The sequence below is a fragment of the Hypanus sabinus genome, chromosome 4, assembly GCF_030144855.1.
Source record: "Hypanus sabinus isolate sHypSab1 chromosome 4, sHypSab1.hap1, whole genome shotgun sequence".
NCBI classification, from domain to species: domain Eukaryota; kingdom Metazoa; phylum Chordata; class Chondrichthyes; order Myliobatiformes; family Dasyatidae; genus Hypanus; species Hypanus sabinus.
In genome coordinates, this window is record NC_082709.1 from 61,033,810 (window position 1) to 61,044,253 (window position 10,444).

Sequence of the window (10,444 nt, forward strand, 5' to 3'; positions counted from 1 at the left end):
TACACCAATGCCGTGACACAGAGCCTGCGAGTGCACCAATGCCCTGACTCAGAGCCTGCGAGAGAACCAATGCCGTGACTCAGAGCCTGCGAGTGCACCAATGTCCTGACTCAGAGACTGCGAGTGCACCAATGCCCTGACTCAGAGCCTGCGAGAACACCAATGCCGTGACACAGAGCCTGCGAGTGCACCAATGCACTGACTCAGAGCCTGCGAGTGCACCAATGCCCTGACTCAGAGCCTGCGAGTGCAACAATACCCTGACTCAGAGCCTGCGAGTGCACCAATGCCCTGACTGCGTGTCTGCATGTGCACCAATATCCTGACTCAGAGCCTGCAAGTGCACCAATGCCCTGACTCAGAGCTTGCGAGTGCACCAATGCCCTGACTGCGTGTCTGCGAGTGCACCAATTCCCTGACTCAGAGCCTGCGAGTGCACCAATGTCCTGACTGCGTGGCTGTGAGTGCACCAATGGGCTGACTGCGTGTCTGCGAGTGCAGCAATGCCCTGACTCAGAGCCTGCGAGTGCACCAATGCCCTGACTGCGTGTCTGCGAGTGCACCAATGCCCTGACTCAGAGCCTGTGAGTGCACCAATGCCCTGACTGCGTGTCTGTGACTGCACCAATGCCCTGACTCAGAGCCTGCGAGTGCACCAATGTCCCGACTGCGTGTCTGAGAGTGCACCAATGCCTTGACTGCTTGTCTGCGAGTGCACCAATGCCGTGACTCAGAGCCTGCGAGTGCAACAATGTCCTGACTCGGAGACTGCGAGTGCACCAATGCCCTGACTCAGAGCCTGCGAGTACACCAATGCCGTGACACAGAGCCTGCGAGTGCACCAATGCCCTGACTCAGAGCCTGCGAGTACACCTATGCCCTGACTCAGAGCCTGCGAGTGCACCAATGCCCTGACTCAGAGTCTGCGAGTTCACCAATGCCCTGACTCAGAGCCTGCGAGTGCACCAATGCCCTGACTGCGTGTCTGCATGTGCACCAATATCCTGACTCAGAGCCTGCAAGTGCACCAATGCCCTGACTCAGAGCTTGCGAGTGCACCAATGCCCTGACTGCGTGTCTGCGAGTGCACCAATTCCCTGACTCAGAGCCTGCGAGTGCACCAATGTCCTGACTGCGTGGCTGTGAGTGCACCAATGGCCTGACTGCGTGTCTGCGAGTGCAGCAATGCCCTGACTCAGAGCCTGCGAGTGCACCAATGCCCTGACTGCGTGTCTGCGAGTGCACCAATGCCCTGACTCAGAGCCTGTGAGTGCACCAATGCCCTGACTGCGTGTCTGTGACTGCACCAATGCCCTGACTCAGAGCCTGCGAGTGCACCAATGTCCTGACTGCGTGTCTGAGAGTGCACCAATGCCTTGACTGCTTGTCTGCGAGTGCACCAATGCCCTGACTCAGAGCCTGTGCGTGCACCAATGCCCTGACTCAGAGCCTGCGAGTGCACCAATGCCCTGACTCAGAGCCTGCGAGTGCACCAATGCCCTGACTCAGAGCCTGCGAGTGCACCAATGCCCTGACTGCGTGTCTGAGAGTGCACCAATGCCGTGACTCAGAGCCTGCGAGTGCACCAATGCCCTGACTGCGTGTCTGCGAGTGCACCAATGCCCTGACTGCGTGTTTGCGAGTGCACCAATGCCCTGACTCAGAGCCTGCGAGTGCACCAATGTCCTGACTGCGTGTCTGTGTGTGCACCAATGCCCTGACTGCGTGTCTGCGAGTGCACCAATGTCCTGACTGCGTGTCTGTGTGTGCACCAATGCCCTGACTGCGTGTCTGTGTGTGCACCAATGCCCTGACTGCGTGTCTGCGAGTGCACCAATGTCCTGACTGCGTGTCTGTGTGTGCACCAATGCCCTGACTGCGTGTCTGCAAGTGCACCAATGTCCTGACTGCGTGTCTGAGAGTGCACCAATGCCCTGACTGCGTGTCTGCGAGTGCACCAATGCCCTGACACAGAGCCTGCGAGTGCACCAATGCCCGGACTCAGAGCCTGCGAGTGCACCAATGCCCTGACTCAGAGCCTGCGAGTGCACCAATGCCCGGACTCAGAGCCTGCGAGTGCACAAATGCCCTGACTCAGAGCCTGCGAGTGCACCAATGCCCTGACTGCGTGTCTGTGAGTGCACCAATGCCCTGACTCAGAGCCTGCGAGTGCACCAATGCCCTGACTCAGAGCCTGCGAGTGCACCAATGCCCTGACTCAGAGCCTGCGAGTCCACCAATGCCCGGACTCAGAGCCTGTGAGTACACCAATGCCCAGGCTGCGTGTCTGTGAGTGCACCAATGCCCTGACTGCGTGTGTGCGAGTGCACCAATGCCCTGACTCAGAGCCTGCGAGTGCACCAATGCCCTGACTCAGAGCCTGTGAGTGCACCAATGCCCTGACTCAGAGCCTGCAAGTGCACCAATGCCCTGACTCAGAGCCTGAGAGTGCACCAATGCCCTGACTGCGTGTCTGCGAGTGCACCAATGCCCTGACTCAGAGCCTGCGAGTGCACCAATGCCCTGACTCAGAGCCTGCGAGTCCACCAATGCCCGGACTCAGAGCCTGTGAGTACACCAATGCCGAGGCTGCGTGTCTGTGAGTGCACCAATGCCCTGACTGCGTGTGTGCGAGTGCACCAATGCCCTGACTCAGAGCCTGCGAGTGCACCAATGCCCTGACTCAGAGCCTGAGAGTGCACCAATGCCCTGACTGCTTGTGTGCGAGTGCACCAATGCCCTGACTCAGAGCCTGCGAGTGCACCAATGCCCTGACTCAGAGACTGCGAGTGCACCAATGCCCTGACTCTGAGCCTGCGAGTGCACCAATGCCCTGACTCAGAGTCTGTGAGTGCACCAATGCCCTGACTGAGTGGCTGCGAGTGCACCAATGCCCTGATCCAGAGACTGCGAGTGCAGCAATCCCGGACTCAGAGCCTGCGAGTGCACTAATTCCTTGACCCAGAGACTGCGAGTTCATCAAAGTCCTGACTCAGAGACTGCGAGTGCACCAATGCCCTGACTCAGAGCCTGCGAGTGCACCAATGCCCGGACTCAGAGCCTGTGAGTGCACCAATGCCCAGGCTGCGTGTCTGTGAGTGCACCAATGCCCTGACTGCGTGTGTGCGAGTGCACCAATGCCCTGACCGAGAGACTGCGAGTGCACCAATGCCGTGACTCAGAGCCTGCGAGTACACCAATGTCCTGACTCAGAGACTGCGAGTGCACCAATGCCCTGACTAGGAGCCTGCGAGTGCACCAATGCCCTGAATGCGTGTCTGTGAGTGCACCAATCCCTGACTGCGTGACTGCGAGTGCACCAATGCCCTGACTCAAAGCCTGCGAGTGCACCAATGCCCCGACTGAGTGTCTGCGAGTGCACCAATGCCCAGACTCAGAGCCTGCGAGTGCACCAATGCCCTGACTCTGAGCCTGCGAGTGCACCAATGCCCTGACTGCGTGTCTGCGAGTGCACCAATGCCCTGACTCAGAGCCTGCGAGTGCACCAATGCCCTGACTCAGAGCCTGCGAGTGCACCAATGCCCTGACTCAGAGCCTGTGAGTGCACTCATGTCCTGACTCAGAGAATGCAAGTGCACCAATGTCCTGACTCAGAGCCTGCGAGTGCACCAATGCCCTGACTCAGAGCCTGCGAGTGCACCAATGCCCTGACTCAGAGCCTGCAAGTGCACCAATGCCCTGACTCAGAGCCTAAGAGTGCACCAATGCCCTGACTGCGTGTCTGCGAGTGCACCAATGCCCTGACTCAGAGCCTGCGAGTGCACCAATGCCCTGACTCAGAGCCTGCGAGTGCACCAATGCCCTGACTCAGAGAATGCAAGTGCACCAATGTCCTGACTCAGAGCCTGCGAGTGCACCAATGTGCTGACTGCGTGTCTGTGTGTGCACCAATGCCCTGAATGCGTGTCTGCAAGTGCACCAATGTCCTGACTGCGTGTCTGAGAGTGCACCAATGCCCTGACTGCGTGTCTGCGAGTGCACCAATGCCCTGACGCAGAGCCGGCGAGTGCACCAATGCCCGGACTCAGAACCTGCGAATGCACCAATGCCCTGACTCAGAGCCTGCGAGTGCACCAATGCCCTGACTGCGTGTCTGTGAGTGCACCAATGCCCTGACTGCGTGTCTGTGAGTGCACCAATGCCCTGACTGCGTGTCTGTGAGTGCACCAATACCCTGACTCAGAGCCTGCGAGTTCACCAATGCCCTGACTGCGTGTCTGTGAGTGCACCAATGCCCGGACTCAGAGCCTGCGAGTGCACCAATGCCCTGACTCAGAGCCTGCGGGTGCACCAATGCCCGGACTCAGAGCCTGCGAGTGCACCAATGCCCTGACTCAGAGCCTGCGACTGCACCAATGCCCTGACTGCGTGTCTGTGAGTGCACCAATGCCCTGACTCAGAGCCTGCGAGTGCACCAATGCCCTGACTCAGAGCCTGCGAGTGCACCAATGCCCTGACTCAGAGCCTGCGAGTGCACCAATGCCCTGACTCAGAGCCTGCGAGTCCACCAATGCCCGGACTCAGAGCCTGTGAGTACACCAATGCCCAGGCTGCGTGTCTGTGAGTGCACCAATGCCCTGACTGCGTGTGTGCGAGTGCACCAATGCCCTGACTCAGAGCCTGCGAGTGCACCAATGCCCTGACTCAGAGCCTGTGAGTGCACCAATGCCCTGACTCAGAGCCTGCAAGTGCACCAATGCCCTGACTCAGAGCCTGAGAGTGCACCAATGCCCTGACTGCGTGTCTGCGCGTGCACCAATGCCCTGACTCAGAGCCTGCGAGTGCACCAATGCCCTGACTCAGAGCCTGCGAGTCCACCAATGCCCGGACTCAGAGCCTGTGAGTACACCAATGCCGAGGCTGCGTGTCTGTGAGTGCACCAATGCCCTGACTGCGTGTCTGCATGTGCACCAATATCCTGACTCAGAGCCTGCAAGTGCACCAATGCCCTGACTCAGAGCTTGCGAGTGCACCAATGCCCTGACTGCGTGTCTGCGAGTGCACCAATTCCCTGACTCAGAGCCTGCGAGTGCACCAATGTCCTGACTGCGTGGCTGTGAGTGCACCAATGGCCTGACTGCGTGTCTGCGAGTGCAGCAATGCCCTGACTCAGAGACTGCGAGTGCACCAATGCCCTGACTGCGTGTCTGCGAGTGCACCAATGCCCTGACTCAGAGCCTGTGAGTGCACCAATGCCCTGACTGCGTGTCTGTGACTGCACCAATGCCCTGACTCAGAGCCTGCGAGTGCACCAATGTCCCGACTGCGTGTCTGAGAGTGCACCAATGCCTTGACTGCTTGTCTGCGAGTGCACCAATGCCGTGACTCAGAGCCTGCGAGTGCACCAATGTCCTGACTCAGAGACTGCGAGTGCACCAATGCCCTGACTCAGAGCCTGCGAGTACACCAATGCCGTGACACAGAGCCTGCGAGTGCACCAATGCCCTGACTCAGAGCCTGCGAGTACACCTATGCCCTGACTCAGAGCCTGCGAGTGCACCAATGCCCTGACTCAGAGTCTGCGAGTGCACCAATGCCCTGACTCAGAGCCTGCGAGTGCACCAATGCCCTGACTGCGTGTCTGCATGTGCACCAATATCCTGACTCAGAGCCTGCAAGTGCACCAATGCCCTGACTCAGAGCTTGCGAGTGCACCAATGCCCTGACTGCGTGTCTGCGAGTGCACCAATTCCCTGACTCAGAGCCTGCGAGTGCACCAATGTCCTGACTGCGTGGCTGTGAGTGCACCAATGGCCTGACTGCGTGTCTGCGAGTGCAGCAATGCCCTGACTCAGAGCCTGCGAGTGAACCAATGCCCTGACTGCGTGTCTGCGAGTGCACCAATGCCCTGACTCAGAGCCTGTGAGTGCACCAATGCCCTGACTGCGTGTCTGTGACTGCACCAATGCCCTGACTCAGAGCCTGCGAGTGCACCAATGTCCTGACTGCGTGTCTGAGAGTGCACCAATGCCTTGACTGCTTGTCTGCGAGTGCACCAATGCCCTGACTCAGAGCCTGTGCGTGCACCAATGCCCTGACTCAGAGCCTGCGAGTGCACCAATGCCCTGACTCAGAGCCTGCGAGTGCACCAATGCCCTGACTCAGAGCCTGCGAGTGCACCAATGCCCTGACTGCGTGTCTGAGAGTGCACCAATGCCGTGACTCAGAGCCTGCGAGTGCACCAATGCCCTGACTGCGTGTCTGCGAGTGCACCAATGCCCTGACTGCGTGTTTGCGAGTGCACCAATGCCCTGACTCAGAGCCTGCGAGTGCACCAATGTCCTGACTGCGTGTCTGTGTGTGCACCAATGCCCTGACTGCGTGTCTGCGAGTGCACCAATGTCCTGACTGCGTGTCTGTGTGTGCACCAATGCCCTGACTGCGTGTCTGTGTGTGCACCAATGCCCTGACTGCGTGTCTGCGAGTGCACCAATGTCCTGACTGCGTGTCTGTGTGTGCACCAATGCCCTGACTGCGTGTCTGCAAGTGCACCAATGTCCTGACTGCGTCTCTGAGAGTGCACCAATGCCCTGACTGCGTGTCTGCGAGTGCACCAATGCCCTGACACAGAGCCTGCGAGTGCACCAATGCCCGGACTCAGAGCCTGCGAGTGCACCAATGCCCTGACTCAGAGCCTGCGAGTCCACCAATGCCCGGACTCAGAGCCTGTGAGTACACCAATGCCCAGGCTGCGTGTCTGTGAGTGCACCAATGCCCTGACTGCGTGTGTGCGAGTGCACCAATGCCCTGACTCAGAGCCTGCGAGTGCACCAATGCCCTGACTCAGAGCCTGTGAGTGCACCAATGCCCTGACTCAGAGCCTGCAAGTGCACCAATGCCCTGACTCAGAGCCTGAGAGTGCACCAATGCCCTGACTGCGTGTCTGCGCGTGCACCAATGCCCTGACTCAGAGCCTGCGAGTGCACCAATGCCCTGACTCAGAGCCTGCGAGTCCACCAATGCCCGGACTCAGAGCCTGTGAGTACACCAATGCCGAGGCTGCGTGTCTGTGAGTGCACCAATGCCCTGACTGCGTGTCTGCATGTGCACCAATATCCTGACTCAGAGCCTGCAAGTGCACCAATGCCCTGACTCAGAGCTTGCGAGTGCACCAATGCCCTGACTGCGTGTCTGCGAGTGCACCAATTCCCTGACTCAGAGCCTGCGAGTGCACCAATGTCCTGACTGCGTGGCTGTGAGTGCACCAATGGCCTGACTGCGTGTCTGCGAGTGCAGCAATGCCCTGACTCAGAGACTGCGAGTGCACCAATGCCCTGACTGCGTGTCTGCGAGTGCACCAATGCCCTGACTCAGAGCCTGTGAGTGCACCAATGCCCTGACTGCGTGTCTGTGACTGCACCAATGCCCTGACTCAGAGCCTGCGAGTGCACCAATGTCCCGACTGCGTGTCTGAGAGTGCACCAATGCCTTGACTGCTTGTCTGCGAGTGCACCAATGCCGTGACTCAGAGCCTGCGAGTGCACCAATGTCCTGACTCAGAGACTGCGAGTGCACCAATGCCCTGACTCAGAGCCTGCGAGTACACCAATGCCGTGACACAGAGCCTGCGAGTGCACCAATGCCCTGACTCAGAGCCTGCGAGTACACCTATGCCCTGACTCAGAGCCTGCGAGTGCACCAATGCCCTGACTCAGAGTCTGCGAGTGCACCAATGCCCTGACTCAGAGCCTGCGAGTGCACCAATGCCCTGACTGCGTGTCTGCATGTGCACCAATATCCTGACTCAGAGCCTGCAAGTGCACCAATGCCCTGACTCAGAGCTTGCGAGTGCACCAATGCCCTGACTGCGTGTCTGCGAGTGCACCAATTCCCTGACTCAGAGCCTGCGAGTGCACCAATGTCCTGACTGCGTGGCTGTGAGTGCACCAATGGCCTGACTGCGTGTCTGCGAGTGCAGCAATGCCCTGACTCAGAGCCTGCGAGTGAACCAATGCCCTGACTGCGTGTCTGCGAGTGCACCAATGCCCTGACTCAGAGCCTGTGAGTGCACCAATGCCCTGACTGCGTGTCTGTGACTGCACCAATGCCCTGACTCAGAGCCTGCGAGTGCACCAATGTCCTGACTGCGTGTCTGAGAGTGCACCAATGCCTTGACTGCTTGTCTGCGAGTGCACCAATGCCCTGACTCAGAGCCTGTGCGTGCACCAATGCCCTGACTCAGAGCCTGCGAGTGCACCAATGCCCTGACTCAGAGCCTGCGAGTGCACCAATGCCCTGACTCAGAGCCTGCGAGTGCACCAATGCCCTGACTGCGTGTCTGAGAGTGCACCAATGCCGTGACTCAGAGCCTGCGAGTGCACCAATGCCCTGACTGCGTGTCTGCGAGTGCACCAATGCCCTGACTGCGTGTTTGCGAGTGCACCAATGCCCTGACTCAGAGCCTGCGAGTGCACCAATGTCCTGACTGCGTGTCTGTGTGTGCACCAATGCCCTGACTGCGTGTCTGCGAGTGCACCAATGTCCTGACTGCGTGTCTGTGTGTGCACCAATGCCCTGACTGCGTGTCTGTGTGTGCACCAATGCCCTGACTGCGTGTCTGCGAGTGCACCAATGTCCTGACTGCGTGTCTGTGTGTGCACCAATGCCCTGACTGCGTGTCTGCAAGTGCACCAATGTCCTGACTGCGTCTCTGAGAGTGCACCAATGCCCTGACTGCGTGTCTGCGAGTGCACCAATGCCCTGACACAGAGCCTGCGAGTGCACCAATGCCCGGACTCAGAGCCTGCGAGTGCACCAATGCCCTGACTCAGAGCCTGCGAGTGCACCAATGCCCGGACTCAGAGCCTGCGAGTGCACAAATGCCCTGACTCAGAGCCTGCGAGTGCACCAATGCCCTGACTGCGTGTCTGTGAGTGCACCAATGCCCTGACTCAGAGCCTGCGAGTGCACCAATGCCCTGACTCAGAGCCTGTGAGTGCACCAATGCCCTGACTCAGAGCCTGCAAGTGCACCAATGCCCTGACTCAGAGCCTGAGAGTGCACCAATGCCCTGACTGCGTGTCTGCGAGTGCACCAATGCCCTGACTCAGAGCCTGCGAGTGCACCAATGCCCTGACTCAGAGCCTGCGAGTCCACCAATGCCCGGACTCAGAGCCTGTGAGTACACCAATGCCGAGGCTGCGTGTCTGTGAGTGCACCAATGCCCTGACTGCGTGTGTGCGAGTGCACCAATGCCCTGACTCAGAGCCTGCGAGTGCACCAATGCCCTGACTCAGAGCCTGAGAGTGCACCAATGCCCTGACTGCTTGTGTGCGAGTGCACCAATGCCCTGACTCAGAGCCTGCGAGTTCACCAATGCCCTGACTCAGAGACTGCGAGTGCACCAATGCCCTGACTCTGAGCCTGCGAGTGCACCAATGCCCTGACTCAGAGTCTGCGAGTGCACCAATGCCCTGATCCAGAGACTGCGAGTGCAGCAATCCCGGACTCAGAGCCTGCGAGTGCACTAATTCCTTGACCCAGAGACTGCGAGTGCATCAAAGTCCTGACTCAGAGACTGCGAGTGCACCAATGCCCTGACTCAGAGCCTGCGAGTGCACCAATGCCCGGACTCAGAGCCTGTGAGTGCACCAATGCCCAGGCTGCGTGTCTGTGAGTGCACCAATGCCCTGACTGCGTGTGTGCGAGTGCACCAATGCCCTGACCCAGAGACTGCGAGTGCACCAATGCCGTGACTCAGAGCCTGCGAGTACACCAATGTCCTGACTCAGAGACTGCGAGTGCACCAATGCCCTGACTAGGAGCCTGCGAGTGCACCAATGCCCTGACTGCGTGTCTGTGAGTGCACCAATCCCTGACTGCGTGACTGCGAGTGCACCAATGCCCTGACTCAAAGCCTGCGAGTGCACCAATGCCCCGACTGAGTGTCTGCGAGTGCACCAATGCCCAGACTCAGAGCCTGCGAGTGCACCAATGCCCTGACTCTGAGCCTGCGAGTGCACCAATGCCCTGACTGCGTGTCTGCGAGTGCACCAATGCCCTGACTCAGAGCCTGCGAGTGCACCAATGCCCTGACTCAGAGCCTGCGAGTGCACCAATGCCCTGACTCAGAGCCTGCCAGTGCACCAATGTCCTGACTCAGAGCCTGCGAGTGCACCAATGCCCTGACTCAGAGCCTGCGAGTGCACCAATGCCCTGACTCAGAGCCTGCAAGTGCACCAATGCCCTGACTCAGAGCCTGCGAGTGCACCAATGCCCTGACTGCGTGTCTGCGAGTGCACCAATGCCCTGACTCAGAGCCTGCGAGTGCACCAATGCCCTGACTCAGAGCCTGCGAGTGCACCAATGCCCTGACTCAGAGAATGCAAGTGCACCAATGTCCTGACTCAGAGCCTGCGAGTGCACCAATGTGCTGACTGCGTGTCTGTGTGTGCACCAATGCCCTGAATGCGTGTCTGCAAGT